Source organism: Chrysochloris asiatica, unplaced genomic scaffold (genome assembly GCF_000296735.1).
Source record: "Chrysochloris asiatica unplaced genomic scaffold, ChrAsi1.0 scaffold00005, whole genome shotgun sequence".
Taxonomy (NCBI): domain Eukaryota; kingdom Metazoa; phylum Chordata; class Mammalia; order Afrosoricida; family Chrysochloridae; genus Chrysochloris; species Chrysochloris asiatica.
Window position 1 is genome coordinate 36,281,562 of NW_006408523.1, and position 19,147 is coordinate 36,300,708.

General features: G+C 38.4%; 1 pseudogene; it reads left to right on the top strand.

Moving 5' to 3' along the window:
- The first annotated feature begins 762 nt into the window (after nt 1-762).
- On the top strand, nt 763-5,710 carry LOC102813726 (annotated as a pseudogene).
- Nucleotides 5,711-19,147: the final 13,437 nt, after the last annotated feature.

Genomic DNA, 19,147 nt, shown 5'->3' on the forward strand with positions numbered 1-19,147 from the left:
GACTCGATGGCTAGGGTCTGTCCAGTACAAGTAGGACCTACTATCACCTCCTTCAACCTAGATTTTATGCCTCTATTAATGCAATCCAAGGTTTCAATGGGTTTTGTTTTATATTCTCACATTGCTTTTTCTTAGGAATGTTTGTACAACCCTATCTCCCATTGTGAATTTGTGCAGTTTAAGTCCTGGACTTACAGCAAAGAGTTTTACATGTAATCTCTTATATATTTTATGCAGTAGGGCATGGGACGTTCTTTGAGTTGTTGTTATTGAATGCCATCAAATCAGTTCTGACCCACAGTGACCCTGTATAGGGTTTCCGAGGAGTGGCCAGTGAGCTTCTACCATTGACCTTATGGTTCAAGCTGACTTTGCAGTCGAGCACATTAACTCACAGTGCCACACCAGAACTCCAGTAGGACACGGGGCCCTCTTTGTTTAGATGGGGTCAATGTGTCCACACACTCAAGAAACCCTAAAGAATATTTAGCTGACTCTCTTTAGTCCAGGAATGGAATGTTTTTTGTTTTTGTTTTTGTTTTTTTGATTCTTTATGGAGTTCCGGCAGTGAAGGTGGTACTGGGTGCAGGGCTGAGGGAAGATGCCTAAATGCTGTGAGTCCAGTCCCCAAAACCTCTTCTGTATCAGAGTCACCAGAGGGCCAGTCTGGTGAATTCATACCTCAGGGCAGTGGGCTGTCTGTCTGTCCTGAGATGACTCAATAGGAATTAAAATCCCACAGGGATGGATTTAAGAAAAACCATGAGCCAGGTAGATTTCAGCTTTCAGGAGCAAGGGGTCTCCTACTGTGTCCCAAGAGAAGAAATGTCCAAGGGTCCTGCTGCTGACGCAGGTTCTAAGAAGGGCTCTGGCACCCTGCCCACCATCTGCCTTCCTTCCCAACTACTGGGTTAGATACCAACACTGCCTGAATGATGTGTGGCTCTGGGCTGGTGCCAACCTTCAGATCACATGGGAGGAAAAGCAGTCTCTTTATTGCTCCAGCTCGGCCCACACATGCAGCTCCCGCACTTGGCTCCATTGCTCCTTCCTTGCGGGTTCTGAGGATGAAGCAGTGATCACTGGCCGTGGCCTCAGGCAGGTTTCCTTAACCAGTCTAATCAACTGAAAGTGGGGGATGAAGCTGTGCAGACCACTGTGGATCTGGTACACCAGTCAGTCAGGATGGAGGTTCCCCATTCAGTAAAGAAGGACACTCCCTGTCAGTCAAGACTGCTACACCCCAGTCAGTTAAGAGGGCCATGCCTTAGTTAGTCTACTTTAGCAGTTTTAAGGAGAATAATATTTTACTAAAAGAAGGTCCAGAAATTTGAATAATATGATGCTTAATAGAAAATATTGAAAATATATATTGTAATCCTGTGAGGTCCCCTGTACCTCAATCACTAAAGAGTAGTCATGCAGTTTGTATTCCCCAAACCTTCTCTTCTTGATAAAGCCAGAATTCCCATTGCTAGATACCTGTGGTATTTGATGTTATGTGTCTACTTAGTAAGACTATGCTGTTCAGAGATTTGGCAGACTCCAGACTAATTACTTCTCTTTAATGTAATATAATATGAACACTTTTCTTGATTCAATCTGATATGACCATCAATCAGTAGAAAAGAGAATTTATTTGGAGTTGTGGTCTACCTCTGGTATGCAAATGGATGTTCTGGTAAAGCACTCTCTCTCTTTATCAATTCTACACTCTTCTTTCACCTAAACTCTTACAATAGTAAAGTGTGATAGACAGCAGATGTAGTGTAATATAGGCATAATATACAGTTGCTGTGCAGTACATTCTGATTCATGTGACCCAATGTGTATCTGAGTAGAACTGTGTTCCATAGAGTTTGTTTTTAAAATTCTTATTGTGAATTGAGTAAAGGTTTACAAATGTCTGCCCCATCACCCATGTTAACATGTGTCTACCCTCTAGCCCAGTAGTGGGTAACCTCTTTTCTGCCAAGAGTCATTTGGTTATTTATAACATCATTTGTGAGTCATACAAAATTATCAACTTGAGAATTACCCTGCTATATTTGTTCAAACATTTAATTAACGAACCCCTAATGCGCTGGCCGGAACTGCTGTTACCTTGGCAAGGCCAGACCAAATGACTTCTCGGGCCTTATAAGATCCCAGTTCTGGGCTTTCTGTGAATATTTTCCTTACCGTCCACTTCCTCTCCCCACAATAACAATTACAAAATGTTTCATTTTTCAAGAAAATATTTTCTTAACTTTTTTATAACAGAGGTCTTATACAACATTTGATGCTTTGTTATTGATTAATTTCACTCAGCATAATGTCCTCTGAGTTTATCCATGTTGCGAGGTCTTTTGCAGATTTGTAGTTATTCGTCAACATTGCATAATATTCCATTGTGTATATGTACCAAAGTTTGTGTAACCATTCTTCTATTGATGGATATTTAGGCTGTCTCCATCTTTTTGCTGTTGTAAACAGTGCTGCAATGAACATGCATGTGCATATAACTAGTCATGACACAACTCTTATTTCTTGAAGAAATATGTCAAGTAGAGAGATTGATAGGTCATGCAGTATTTCTATTTCTAGCTTTTAGTGGAAGCATCATACCATTTTCCATAGTGTTTGCACCATTTTACAGTGCCACCAGCAATGAAGGAGGACCCCAATCACTCCACACCCTCACCAACATATGTTGTTTTATGTTCAACCTGTATGCTGAGCAAATAATCTGAGAAGCTGGGTTCTATGAAGAAAAACCTGGCATCAGAATTGGAAGAAGACTCATCAACAACCTGCGATATGCAGATGATACAACCTTGCTTGCTCAAAGTGAAGAGGACTTAAAACTTTTACTGATGAAGATCAAAGAGCACAGCCTTCAGTATGGATTACATCTCAATGTCAATAAAACAAAAATCCTCACCATGGGACCAATAAACAACATTCTTACAATGGAGAACAGATTGAAGTTGTCAAGGACTTCATTCTTCTTGGATCAACTATCAACACTCACAGAAGCAGCAGTCTAGAGATGGAATGATGTATTGCATTAGGCAAATCTGCTGCACAAGACCTTTTTAAGAGCAAAGATGCCAGCTTGAGGACTAAGGTGCGCCTGACCCAAGTCATGGTATTTTCAATAAAACCATATGCATGCAAAAGCTGGACAATGAATTAGGAAACTGTAGAAGAATTGATGCCTTTGAGTTATGGTGTTGGAGGAGAATATTGAAAGTGCCATGGACTGCCAAAAGAACCAATAGATCTGTTTTGGAAGAAGTGCAGCCGAGTGCTTCTTAGAGGCCAAGATGGCCAAACTTCAGCTCTCATAATTTGGACATATTGTCAGGAGGGAGCAGTCATTAGAGGAGGATATCATGTTTGGTAAGGTGGAGGGTCAGAGAAAAAGAGGAAGGCTCCCAATGAGATGGATTGGCCAAGTGGCAGCATCGATGGACTCAAGTGTGGCAATGGTAGTGAGGATGGCCCAGGATTGGGCAGTGTTTCATACTGCAGTGAATAAGATTGCTATGGGTCGGTACCAACTCGATGGTACCTACCAACAACAACAAACTTTTGGACCATTGCTACGAATGCTGGAGTAAGATGATATCTCATTGCTATTTTGATTTGCATATCTCAAATGGTGTGGGCCCTTAAAACAAGGACTTGCTTCAAGGTTTGTTTGAACTGCAAGATCAGTGGTTCAAACTCACCAGCTACTCCTCAGAAATCCTATACAGGGTTGCTATGAGTCAGAACCAACTCAACAAAACTTAACAACAAAGGCAACAATGGCTAATGGGAGTTCTGGCGTGACACTAGAATAAACACCAGAACACAAGGGCAGTGTTAACTGCAAGGTTGGCATTTTAAAATCACCAGCAGCACCTCAGAAACCCTATACAGGGTTGCTGTGAGTCAGAGCTGACTAGTTGGCAATTAGCAACAACAACAATGGCTATGATTGTATTTCTTCATGTTTGTTGGCCACCTGAATGTCCTCTATGGTAGTGTCTGTTTATGTCCTCTGCCTATTTTTTAATCCATAGAGCTTTAATTCGTGAATTTTGAAAGTATATCACCAAGTTTTTCTTTCAAAGCAAGGTTTGAGTTGCCTCAAACCTCCAGCCTCTTGTTTACCAGCTGAATACATCCAGCATTTGCACCACTCTGAGCATACATCTTCTACTTTATGACGTAACACACGCTTAAATGTTCACAATTAAAATCTAAGGTAGAATTTGGTCATCATATACTTAAGAAATCTTTTCTAACTGCTTCTATCATATGGAACAAAATTTTTCATTTACAAAAAATATACTGAGCTGATTCCTGTCAGGTGCTCTGGCTTCTTTCAATCAATACAGCAACTTCGGAAGTTCCAGAATATAGGCTAGAGAAATAGAAGTACTAAGGCAGAGATGCATCTGTGAGGTGACAACAATGGATGGCAGTCAGTCTGGAGCTCCAGAAGGCCGAGAAGCATGAACAGGTCTTAAAGAGAAGGAATATCACTGACTTCTCATTCAAGAAATCTCCTGAGAGCTAGGCCAAAGGGGTATTTTAGAATGCGGTCAGCCTCACCCTGGACGAAGTAGTCAATGGTGTGAATTTCACAGACTTAGACCAATTTTTCCAAGCTAGCCAGGCAGTCAGGAAAATGTTGTCCTGGGCAAGGGACCCTCCCCTAAAACTGAAGGTTGAAGCAGGGATTGTCCCTGGGCTGGTGTTATTACTGATGTCTTCCCTTTATCCTAGCTTGCAGTCTGAGGAAGTCTGGGAGCAGACCAACATTGCCTCTGGGCCATCAGAGCTGATCTGAGCTATTGTGGAATGAGGTGCACCATCCGGTCTCTGGCCCAGTGCCTGACTTCCTCCAACATGGCTGTGTATTTACAGGCAATATGGCCCTTGGTAATATAGCCGGTGACAGAACAGACTTCAGAGACGTTGTTATTTCAAGCAATGCCATATCTCCCCTGCTGTTCCTGGTTTCACCAACCATACCATACTGTTTCTGTAGAACATCAGATGGACCTGGTCCAACCTGTGTCAGAACAGAAACCCATACCCTTTTGCTAAGGCGGTGAAAAAAACACTGCCTGTCCTCTTTAATCCCTTTTGACACTATACTAGTGAGGCCTTCTCAGATACCTGCTGGGCCCTATCCTACCTCACCTATAGTTGCAATGAATGCATTAGCCAAGTGGTTGTCACTGGAGTCCTGCCCAGGCTGGTGGAGCTCATGATCTGTTGAGAACTCAATGTCTTGACCCCTTCCCTCTGCATGGTGGGCAACATCATCCCGGGAACACATCAGCAGACACAGATGGCCATCAGTGTAGGCATGCTGAGTGTGCTCCCACAGCTCCTAAGGCACCCCAGATCTTCCATCAAGATGGAGACAACCTGGTCTCTGAGGAATGTAACTGCAGGACCCAGGCAACACATCTAGCAGCTGATCAATCAGGGTATATTGCCTGCCTTGGTAGCTCTGCTGAAAAACAGATAATTTAATGTCCAGAAAAAGACTGTGTGAACAGTGGCTCACTTCACCACTGGGAGCACTGTGGACGAGTTTATTTAGTGCCATCAATCTGAAGCACTGGAGCCACTTGTGAATCTGCTCAAGGTCTGAGACCCCTGTATTATTCTCATCATCCTTGATATCATTGCCTACATTCTCCAGGTTGCTTATGACTCATGAAGACACTATGAATGTCAGTAGACGTGCTCTCTATAGAGTTTTTCAATGACTGATGCTTATTTAGAAATAGATTATCAGACTTTTTTTTCAAGGCATCTCTGGATGGGTTTGAACCATCAACCTTTTGGTGAGTAGTCGAGCATGGTCACCACTTGCACTGCCAAGAAACTCCACTTGTAAGATGATTATTTTTTTCATCATTTAGTTATTTGCCTGTGGGAAAACACTAATGGAGTTACCTTCTGTGTCCTAGGGATTTAGTATCCAAATATTTATATCCACATATTTTTTTTTCTTATTAAAAGGATTTTTCTTTGATAAATGAACAAATTTAGAAGGAACTCTAACATGGATTGTTCCTCAAAATCTAGTTACAAAGTCAAAATTATTAAAATTTAATGATTGTGTTAAAATGTTGAGAGCAATATTTTGGTTTTTGACTTGTAATACTCAGTTTTTTCAGTAATAGCATAACACTATCTACTTTGAGAAAATGGTATCTGACTTTTTTGCACATAATGGATTCATTCACAGTTTTTATTTGTCTGTTACAAATGGTCACAATGTCATAATAATTAAATGTTAATTTAACAGCAGCATTTTGAAGTGGAATAAGCAGACTAGGGCAAGCCATGAAAAGCATTTGGACTATAACATTAGTGAATGTTTTAAAATGTTCTCTCCTATTCCCATTGAAATAATAATTTAGTTTTACACTCTGGTGGTTAGGGGCTTAAAACTGTAGGAGCTCTTCCTAATATAAATTGCATAAATCACACAGAATGTCCCAGAACACCACGCTTTGAAGCTGATGAGAACCGTATTGGTCTGCATTTTTTTTTTCAAAAAGAAATTGAGCTCAGGCTCTTTAATCAAAAAAAAAAAACATAGCCAACAATTCTTTGCTATCAACTCTTATCACATGTTTTATAGCTGATACTGTCATTGGTAAATTACCACTTACTATAATATATCGAAATTTTTATATGACCTTGATAAGACAATTTTTTCTATTGAAAGGAATATGCAGCTCATAGCTTCACCTTTTATCTCGCAATAGAAAGTACTTGAAAACACATGATTGTACATTGTACAAATCTGTGTTTTTACATAGCCTGTGTGCTATGTTTTGATCTTGGACAATGATAAAGTGGAAACTGAATACCCATTTGTTAGGACAATTTTCCATTCAAGAGTTTCTTGTGAAAAATAATGTATTCTTTATGTGTTCTCTTTCTCTAAATTTTCAGTATCAGGGATCTATTTTTCACCCTAATCTACTCAATTCTCCCTCCTCTTAAAAAGGAAGTGGAACTACCACTGCTGCATAAATTTCCTTTGCTTTGCTCAACAACTAATTAATTCCAGAAGGCCATCTTTTACCATTAAATAATGACTTCTATGTGATAAGAATATTTCTAGGCCTTTCTGCAGGGGGAAGGAAATGGTAAGAAAGTGTTATAAAGAACTGTTGCTAGTATAGGGATCCTAGAGTGCGTTGTAAGGATATATTGATATGAAAAGCAATTTACTATACCATTTGCTGCTAACAACCTTGGACTTGTGTCCCAGTTCTGTATAATTTTGAGCAACCTGTTTTAAATTCATAGGCATCCTGGGAGGAACACTGAGGCAAAAGGCTGTGGCTTTCAGCACTAATTGAGACAGGGATTGTATCTTTATAACTCCTACATGAAAGAAACATTCTATGAGAATCTTCAGTATAGGAGCACAAATCTCTTTCTAATGTATTAAAAACATGTACACTCAAAGCAGTGTTTAATATTGTAAAAATCAGCCAAAGACTGATTCCTATGAGGCAGAGGTCTGACATGACTCCACCCTCTAACCTCCATTGCCAATTCTGGCATTAAATGCCTCCCAAGGCATTCTACTCATCTGCTAGGTTTGATAATTCATTGTCATGGCCACACAGAGATCTCAGAACATAGTCATGATTTTATAGATTTTTTTTTTTTTTTTAAGGAAGCTAAGAGGTTACATTTCAGGATCAGAAATGCTCAAGATATAGTTCTTTGTTCAGGGCAGTCTCTTCTCAGTTATGCCTGCGGATATGCCTCTCTCTGGCCCTCAGTCTTTCATCCACATGGCTCCTTGGCCTTTCCACTGCCCAGACAACGTTACAAAGTTCTTTTACTGCTGCTGATAAATGTCCATAGGGCACTCCACACTGGGCCCCGCAGGAAGCCTCAGCCTGAAGGCATTCATGTATAGCTTCCTAGGTTGACACACTTTGCTAACTTAATGAAATGCCTGAAGGTACCCCACTTCTCCAGCAAGTCTCCTGACTGAAGGAGGACTCAGCTTTCTGACTCCTTGGACTGGAATGCCCACAACTCTGTCCTGTGTTCTTGGTACTGTTGCCTGTGATGCTAGCCATTTTTTGCCACTTCTCTGATCCTACAGTGCCACACCAGGAGTCCATTTAAAATAGTTAAGCCTTAATTTTTTTGTGTGTGTCTAGTGGGATTAATGAACATATTTATTATGTATGCCTATATTGAATGTCAACTATCTGGTCTGTTCTCTACATATATTATTCTATTCAATGTTCACAGCATCTATTGAATATTAGGTCCACAGTTAAAAGATATAATGAGTATGAAGTATCTGCATAATATTCAGGAAAAATGGAATAACCAAGAAGTACTAGTCATTACTAGCAATATTATATTGCTGTTGTTGTTAAATGCTATTGAAGTGGTTCTGACTCATAGTGACCCTATATATGATTTCTGAGAAGCAGCTGATGATTTGAACTGCCGACCTTGTGATTCAAAATGATCTTGAAGTCCAGTGCTAATAGTTCAGCAACATCTATTATTTATGAGAAAAAAAAATGCATCAAAATGATGGATCAAAATAATGTATATAATAATTTATAAAATGAATGAGGAGTCTGGGTGTGGTGCTGTGTGTTAATGTGCTAGACTGCATAGTTGGTTTGAATCACAAGGTCGGCAGTTGAAACTCACCTGCTGCTCCTAAGAAACTTTATACAGGGTCGCTATGGTTTGGAAATGACTGAATGGCACTTAACAACAATAAAAATGAATGAATGAATTTCCCAGTAACTGAGAGGCCTAAAAAAGACACGTGATAGTTAAGGTTTTGTTTTATTTTGACTGTGTCATGCTCCTCAATGGTTTGGCAGTTGAGATGTAGTTATCCCCATATTGAAATCTAATATGGTATAATCAACTCTATGCTGAGGTCTGCTATGAACAGTAAAGTTTCCTTAGGGGTGTGGCCTACTTGCAATATGTTAGACACTCAGGCAAAGCTTACTTGCTCTATGCTGGGTCTGGATCTTGCACCTAGCTCATTCTTCAACTTCTTGCTCTTTGGACTTGATTCAAAGATGTGCTCTATCGCTGGCCAATCCTGGGAGTCCTCAGCAGCCTGCCTTTTTAATCTGTTGGGTTTATCTGTCTGTCTGCTTGCTAAACCTGCCTCTGTGCCTTTTGACTTGCTGATCTTGGTACATCTGACCCAGATTTGAGACTCTCCCATCTCTATTGCTATGTGAGTCATTTTCTTGATACTAACTTCTCTCTCTATATATATACATATATAAGCATCACTTGATTTGCTTCTCTAGAAAACCAGCCGAAGACAGGCACCAATAATGTGGTTGTTAGGGGCTGGCGGGTTGGTTCTGACTCATAGCAAAACTATACACAACAGAATGACTTTTACCAGTTCTGAGCCATCCTCATAATTGATAGGATCTTTGAGCCCGTTATTGCAGATACTGTGTCAATCCATCTCGTTAGGGATCTTCCTTTTTGTCGTTAATTATCCCAGTGCCTGAAAGGACTAGAATAAACAACTTTAGTTATTGTTGGTCCTGTTGGTAAGTGCTGTAGAGTTGGTTTTGACCCATAGTGTATAGGATTTTCAAGGAGCATCTGGTGAGCTTGAACCATAGACCTTGTGGTTCAAACCAACTTTGCAGTCTAGAACCTTAACCCAGAGCACTATGGCAGGACTCCAAAACAACTATAATAGGCACTTCTTATTTTGGATGGCATCTTCGTGTAACTCTTTAGGACAAGTACTGGACTGTTAACCTCAAGGTCAGTATTTCAAGCCCACTAGCAGCTAGTTGCTCATCGGAATCCCTATACAGGTTGCTATGAGTCAGAACCAAGTAGATGGAACTTAACAAGTTAAAATTGTTGATTTAATTAAAATGATACTTATATTTATGTTTCCATTTCAAGGTTTTATTCCAAAGAAATTTCCATTCAGAAAAATAACAACCATTTTAGCTGTGTAAGTTTAAACTCACTTCTTCAGATGTAATGATGAAAAAAAATTATAAAATGTACCCAAATTTTTTTTTGGTTACCAAAACCATCAGTAATAGGCACCACTGTTCATTACTGACCCTTTAACTAGCAGTTTGGAAAGTTCAGGGAAATTGTAGATTAAAAAAAATAATAACATAAGCAAGCCTGTATTTCAAAGAAAGATCCCTAAAGACTACTCTCCTTGCTTCGAATTCCGTCTCCATCAAATCTCACTTCATTAGCTCTGTCAGCGTGAGAATGATGCTTGTGCTCTTTTGAACCTCATTGCCAAAGTAACAGTTGTGTGTGTGTGGTTTCCTGACATAAACTCTTCCAGTTACCACTTATCTTTCTTTTCATATAGTCTCAGTATTTTCTGCTTACTAAAACATTTTCTTCCAAACTTAAAATAAAAGAAACCCATACACATGGCTGTACATCTTTTTCACTCAGTATTTTTAAAACTAACAAAACCCAAAATCTGTGTGTTCAGTGGTTAAATATATATGATAATGAATCTTAAATGTACTTTAGCACCAGATCTGAGGAGTACTGGTGTGGCGCTGTGGGTTAATGTGCTAAACTGCAAAGTCGATTTGAACTGCAAGATTGGTGGTTCAAGCTCACCAGCTGCTCCTTGGAAACCCTATATACCGGGACACTATGGGTCAGAACCAACTCAATGGCACTTAACAACAACAACAGCAACAATAGGATCTGAACTCTGATGTTCACACTCCATTCTTGAATTGCCTACTAGAACTTTTCACTTGTGTACTGAAATAATTTAAATTTAATACTTACATAAAACATTATTCATATTCTTATCTTCCCAAATGTGGATTTCCTTTGTCATTTATTTGCTCTCCATACTCATGCAAATGTAAATTTAAAAAAAAATTATATCTTAATTAATTAATGTTTTGATGAAATTTTTCAACATCTTCCATTGTTAGCCAATGGGGCACATTTAATTGCAAAATGAGAAATGTAATCTAGCCACGTGTCCAGGAAAAAGAACAAGCAAACTCAGTGAACCGTTGGGCAATGCCCACTACATTATTATTCAAAAAACTTCTAGCACTTGTTAAAGACTTGGTAAATATCAGTTTTATACTATGAGAGCCATAGTACAGTTTTGTTTGTTTTTGATAATAGAATCATCAGAGTATATAGCTTTGGTGGTCTTTGGTGGTAGTGGTGTGCCGTAGAGTCAATTCCAACTCATAGTGACCCTGCGTGGGGTTTCTGAGGCTGTAAATCTTTACAGGATCAGATAGCTTCATCGTTCTCCCATGGACAGCTGGTAAATGTGAGATTAGCCACCCAACTCATAACAACTAAGCTACCAGAGGAAGTTCAATAATAGGGAACACTGGAAATGGGGTGGTTCAGAATTCATTAAGAATTATTACATAAGGTGAATAAAACCAGGAGTTTTATTTGGGGATAGATTTAAAGATGATGCTTCCTAACCATTGAAACATAAAAGCCATGAAGTCAACTGAGAAGTTGAATAGGTGCATAAAGAAGATAACACACATGCAGTTTTTAGCATGTTGAATTGTGGTGGCTGCATTGTAAGTCTGCAAATCATTCAGTTTACAGTTTTTGAAACAGTTTTCCAACTAAGATAATATTTTTCAGTTCTGCCTGAATACATTCTGTCTTCAAAGTTTCTCTGTAGGCCAAACTGAATATCAGATCCTTATTAATTCAGGATACAATGTTGGGATTGGTGCTCCCTTTATTAATTGTCATTTCACAATTCACCTATGTTTTCTCTGTATTTATTTTCTTACTTTATTTTAACCAGGCAGAATTTACTTTTATTCAAAACGAATATAGTAAGGGAGGGAAGGGACTGAATGAAAAGAAGAAGAAGCGTTTTAATTGAGAAAATATTGGGAAAACAAATCACTACAGTAGAGAGATAGAGATGCCAGGACTACATCGGTCTCCAACTCTCTGATTTTGTAAAATCTAGCCACTGTATTAAGTTATTCAGTTTTATTTTTCTTTATATACCAAATGTATAGATTCTAGTCTCAGGACCCTTACAAATGCTACTTTTATCAAGTATTTGTTCATTTAAAAATATTTAACTGCATGTGTACTTTATAAATGTTGTTACTATGTGCCTTTAAGTTGATTCCAACTCATAGCGACACCATGTACAATAGAACAAAACAGTGAGCAGAGCAGCGCCATCTTCACACTCGTTCCTATGTGGAAACCTATTGTGGTAGCCATTATTAACCCATTTCATTTCATTTCGAAATTTCTGACATGTCAAAAAGCTGAGAAGTCAAAAGTCCTACTTTCATTCCTTACCCCAAAGGTAATAATGCTTTCCTACTTAGTTTATATCTTGAACACCTTTAAAAATACAATTATATATGGATATCTGGAAATATTTTCAACAACGATAAAATCATTACATATATTTATTTATTTTTTTGTAACATTATTTCTTAATTTAATAGTATTATCTGATATATAAGGAACTCTGATAGCATAATGGTTACAAATCGGGCTGTTGACCTCAAGGTTGGCAGTTTGAAACTACCAGCCATTGTGCAGGAGAAAGATGAGACTTTCTGCTCCTGTAAAGATTTACATCCTTTGAAACCCTGTGCAGGGTCACTATGATTTGGAACCGACTCCATGATACTTAACAACAACAACATTTGATATATTTCTATAGTTTTAAAATACTTATTTTTAGTCTTACAGCTATTTTATTTAAGTATGTGGGGCAGTGAGCTATTTCACATATGTCTTATAGCCATAGTCTTTGTAACTCCCACCAAACTACTTTATCGTGATGGATCTTGTTAAGAGAAGGGAGGGGAAGATACTGATGGATTATATGATTCAGTTGTGAGTGGTTATTAAAAGAGTAAATTGGGAACTCCAACATGGGTATAAAATGAAACACCACACAAGCGCCACCATAAAGGAAAAACAGCCAAGAGTAGAGTGTGCTCTTTAAAGCCTAAGATCCCTGTTCATCAAACCTCCTTGAAATAAGGACAGACAGCTGTGACACTGGAGGAGTGACAGAGAAGCAGCAGTAAAGCCAGTGTACAAGCCAGAGTGGTGATCTTCCCAATCCAAGGAGCAAGTAAACCTGAGTGGCTTTGAAAGGAGGTTCTCTTGCAGAGTGGGGCTGCCTCCCTCCAGGCACTTAATTGAGTGAGCTGTGTTTGCCGGCCCACAAAGTTACAGCCAAATGTCTTCAGGCTGAAGCTTATGGTGGATTTGTGTGCACAGTGAGCAGTTATCAGCAGCCCTTAAAGAGCTTTGTAACAGTGTCTAAGTAAGGCAGAGGCCAGACCTAGGACCAAGGGCAAGAGAGAGGTCTGCCTGTTCCTCCTAAATAGAAGAATAGTACCCTGAATATTTCCGACCCTGAACTGAAACCTTATGGACTGACCCACAATTGTTAAATTCCCTAATAAACCCCATAGCTGTAGATATGGTATTTTAATTCTGTGTGGCCGTTGCAATGGGTTATCAAATCTAGCTGAGTAGATAGCCTTGTGGGACAAATGGTTTGGTGCTATATTTCTGGAAATATACTTTTGCAATTCAAACAAGTACCTTTAAATTACTGTTTGCATCTATGTAGTATATCACTACTTAAACAACTGAGAAAATGTTTTGGACAATGGAGCTGAGTATATTTGGAAATACTACAAGGATAAGGCATGGTCCTGTAAAAAGTCCAAGTTAATTCCTTTGCAGAACTTTGGATTTCTTAGTGTTGACATAATCAGTATGTTAGTATTATTCTCAAGTTAATAACTAATACACAAGAGATGTTTTTAGTCATTCTACATCTTACTTTTGTTAATAATCTGTTACACAGATGATATAATATTTCTTGCTGAAAATGAAAATGACTTGAAGCACTTACTGATGATAATCAAAGTCTACAGCATTCAGTATGGATGACATTTTATCATAAAAAATTCCTACAAATGGATCAATAAGCAACATCACAATAAATGGATTGAAGCTGTCAATTATTTCATTTTATTTAGAACTACAAACAACCCATGGAAGCAGCAGTCAAGAAATCATTAGGCAAATCTGCTAGACCTCTTGAAAGTGTTCAAAAGAAAAAAAAAAAAAATGTCACTTTGAGGACTAAGGTGAACGTGACCCAAGCCATGATATTTTCAATCACCTCACATGCCTGTGAAAACTGGACTATGAATCAGAAAGTTTGAATAGTTGATTCATTTGAATCATGGTGTGTCTCTATAGGATAAGCACTCAACTGCAAGGTCAGTTTGAACCACAAAGTAAGTAGTTCAAACTGACCAGCAACTACTTGGAAACCCTATAAATGGTTGCTTTGAGTTGTAACCTACTTGATGGCACTTAACAACAACAATATTGATGAAGAATATTGAATATACCATCTACTACCTAAAGAATAAGGAACTCTGATAGCATAGTGGTTACACGTAGTGGTTATGAGTCAGACTGCTAATCGCAAGGTCAACAGCTCGAAACTACCAGTTGTTCTGCAGAAAGAGAAGGTTTTCTGCTTCTGTAAAGATTTACAGTCTGAAACTCTATGCTGGGTCACTGTGAGTTGGAACCGACTACATGGCATACTACCACCACCACCTGAAGAACGGGGAGCACAGTGGCTCTGTATGGTCAACACTAGACTGACAGCCACAAAGGCAGTAGCTCAAACCCACAGTAACTCTGTGGTAGAAAGATGAGGCTTTCTGCTTTTGCAAAGATAGAGCCTCAGAAACTCTATACAGCGTCACTATACAGAGTTGGAACTTACTTAACAGCATTTAACAGAAAAATTAAGAAATCTGTTTTGAAAGAAGTACAGTCAGAACATTGTTTAAAAGCAGGGATGGCAAGACTGCCTATCACATGCTTTGGACATATTATCAGGAGTGAACATTTTCTGGAGGTGGTTATTAGACTTGGTAAAGTAGATGGTCAGACAAAAGAGGAAGACCCTAAAAAAAACTGGACTAAACACTGGTTCTAAATGGGTTCAAACATCACAATGATTGTGAGGAAAGCACATGGCTGGGAAATTTGTGATCTGTTGGACATACGGTCACTATGATTTGAAACTAACTAGACGGCACCTAAGAACAACAACATTCTGACACGTTCACTCAGAGATGTTCAATTTTATGGTATACTATTCTAAACACTGCCCGATTTATAAAAATATTGATAATAAAGCAATAATAATGGAAACTACAGAATAAAAAGAGGTATTCAACTTATGTCAGAATGGACGTAAGACAGAATCATTGGAACAAAGTCCTTTCATAAGTTAGGGGCTACCTGTTGAATGATGAAGGAGGTTAGATGGGGAAATTACTGACAAACTGCTTTAGTTATCTAGTGCTTCTATAACAGAAAAATCACAGATAGGAAACGTCAACAAACGGAAATTGATTTTCTCACTTTTTAGGTGGCTATGAGCCTGGTGTGGAACTCACTATAAGACAAACACTGGACTGCTAACTGAATGTTGAGTGGTTCAAATGCACAGTTGCTCCTCAGAAACCTGATTCAAGGTCACTGTGAATTGGAACCAACTCATTGGCACTTAACAATAATATTGGCAAAACTCCAAATTCAGAGTACTGGTTCTAGGAGATGGCTTTCTCTTCTTTTGGGTTCTGGAAGGTCTTTGTTTCCTTTCAGCATGGAGACCCAGCATTCCTTGGAGATCTCCGTGTGTCGTAGCATCAATCTTCCTCTGGAACAAGGTGCTTCGTAGTGTAGGGAACTCAGGTCCAAAGGATGAATTTCTCCTGTTTTTCCTTCTTGGTGGTAGTTTTACTTTTTGAGCTCTACTTAATTTTTTATCTGTTTCATATCTTAAGAGAGATTGACTCAAGATACAACCTAATTCTGTAGAGTGTATCCTGCCTCATTAACATCATGAAAATGAGGGTTTATAATACACAGGATAGTTATATAAGATCAGGGCTATTTGTGTCAGATCACATCATAGGAGAGTTATTAAATCACGACATTACTACACATTACATCAAACATAACTGCCAAGCCACTGAGGGGTTTGGCCCAGTGAAATTGACACATATTTTGGGGTGACACAATTAAATTCATGACAGAAAAAAAATAATAGTATAAAATATCCAATGATTATGGTCTGAACTAAAGGAGACATAACAACACTGAAAAGAATGTCTATGTTCAAGACATTTTTCTAACTTCATTCAAAACTCAACTAGTAAGTTGGTATGTGGCATAGATAATATAGAAAGGTCTGGGAAAGCAGAAACCTGTTATAGAAGGAAAATGCAAATACACCTAGGAGTGAAATATCTGAATTATAAGTCTAGTGTTCTTGAGAAAGTGATTTACTGCTTTCCATAGTATTTGCTCTGGTAGCGTAGTGGTTACGAATTGGACTGTGAACTGAAAGGTCAGCAGTTCGAAACTACCAGTTGTTCCAAGGGAGAAAGATGAGGCTTTCTGCTCCCGTAAAGATTTACAGCCTCGGAAACCCTGTACAGGGTCGCTATGAGTCGGAACCGACTCCATGGCATATAACAACAACATAGTATTTGTACCACTTTACAGTCCCACCAGAAATAGGGATTCTAATCTTCTCTCATCCTTGCCAACACTTATCTTTTTCTTTGGGGGGGTGGGTGTTAAATCAGTGACATTTTATTCAAGATATGTTACTATCTCATTGTAGTTTTGCTTTGCGTCTAATGGCTAATCATTGTAAACACTTTTTCATATGTTGATTAGTTACTTTAATATTCTCATGGTGAAAGTTCTATTCATGTGCTTTGACCAGGTTGTGATTGGGCTATTTGTCTTTTTGTTATTGCAAATTTAGAGATTATATACTAATTGGGTGAGTAATTTCCAAAGTTATTTTCCAAAGGCTATAATTTGTCTATTTATTCTTTTAATAACGTCTTTTGATGAGTATATGTTTTGAAATTTTAAGAGATTTTAATGATCTATTTTGTCTTTTGAATTCTTGAATTTGCTGTAATATTTGCTTTCCTATTGTTAACAAAGATTACATCCCATAGTAATCTTCCTACATTGTCTTCTAGGAATACTATAATTTTAAATTTAACATTTTGGTCTTTGATTCATTTTGAGTTAGGTTCTGTGAATTGTGTAAAGTATGAGTGTTATTTCATTTGTCAGTCTTGTCAGGATCACTTATTAAAGAAATTGTTTCTATTCCAATACACCACTAAATGGACATTGAATGCTTGTTAAAAATTAGTTGGCTATATACACCCTCGGAAACCCTGTACAGGGTCGCTATGGGTCGGACCCGACTAGATGGCACTTAACAACAACAACAACATAGTGATCTTGGTTTAATTTTGGGTTCTCAATTATAGTCTCTTGGTCTGTGTGTTTATCATTGAATCAATAACAGGCTGTTTTTATTGCAGTGAACGTATAGTATGATTTCACACTCATCTATAAATTTGTTGTACTGTGCTGGCTTGCATGTTACAATGATGCTTGACACTATGCCACCAGTATTTTAAGTACCAGTAGAGTTATCCATGGTGGACAGGTTTCAACTGGATTCCAGACCTAAAAAAAACTTAGGAAGAAGGAGAGGTGGACTACTTCTGAATGCTCAGGCACTGGAAAGCCTATGAATAGCAGCAGAACGTTGTCAGATGGAATCCCAGAACCTGAAAGCCTTATAAATGGTGTTAACTTGCTAAGTGCCGCCAAGTTGATTCCAACCCATTGTGACCCTGTATAGGGTTTCCAAAGAGCAGACGGTGGATTTGAACTGCTGACCTTGTGGTTTGCAGTCCAGTGCTGATCCTATAGCAGCATACCAGGAGTCATATATAAATGTTGTTGTTGTTATTGTTAAATACTGTCAAGTCAGGTTCCGACCCATAGCGACCCTTGTATAGGATTTTCAAGGAGTGGCTAGTGAGCTTGAACCACCGACCTTGCTGTTCAAACCAACTTTGCAGTTCACTGCATTAACCCACAGCACCACACCTGGATTCCTCATTTATAAATAGCACTATAATGCCGGAAGATGAGCCACTCATGCTGAAAGTCACTCAAAATATAACCAGGAAAGAACTGCCCCTTCAAAACAGAGTTGACCATGATGATGAGAATGAAGTAAGGCTATTAGAACCCTCATTTTCTGATGGGGCATAATTCAAAATGAGGAGAAACAACTATAAATATCAATGAATAATTGTAACACAGAATTACAGAAATATGAATCTAGGAAAATCAGAAGTTATGAAAAAATGAAATGAAATGAATGAAAATCGATATTCTAATTTTAGTAATCTTAAATGTACTGGTACTAGCTATTTTGTTTTCTAGAATCAGATATTTAAATTTTCTTCAGCGTTGCATATAAGCAACTGATGGTCTGTTCCATAGTCTGCCCCTGACCTTATTTTGGCTGATCACCGTGTTTTTCCACAGATGTAGTCGGTTTGATTTTTGTGATTCCATCTGGTGAGGTCCATGTATATAGTCACTTTTTATGCTGTTTAAAAAAGTATTTGCAATGAAGAAGTCATTAATCTCGCAAAGTTCTCTAACGAGATCTCCAGCATCATGTCTATCACCAAGACCGTATTTTCCAAGTACTGATCCTTTCTTTGTGTTTCCAACCTTTGAATTTCAATTACTAGTAATTATCAACACATCTTGATTGTATATTTGATCTATTTCAGACTGAAGAAATTGGTAGAATTCTTCGATTTCATAATCACTGACTTTAGTGGTTGGTGCATAAATCTGATAAATAGTGGTATTAATTGGTCTTCCTTGTGATAGTGGTGATGGTGACGGTGTATTGTAGAGTTATTTCCGATTTATAGCAGCCCTGCATAGGGTTTTTGAGGCTATACTTCTTTGTAGGAGCAATATTCTGGTGCTGTCTGACAGTGTTCTGCAGACTTCACAAGTTTTTCAGTGACTAAATATTCAGAAGTAGTCTGTCTCTTCTTCTTCCTAGTCTTTCTTTGTCTGGAAGGTCAGCTGAAATCTGTCCACCATGGATGACCCTTCTGGTATTTAAAATAGCTTCCAGTATTATGGAAACATACAAGCCATC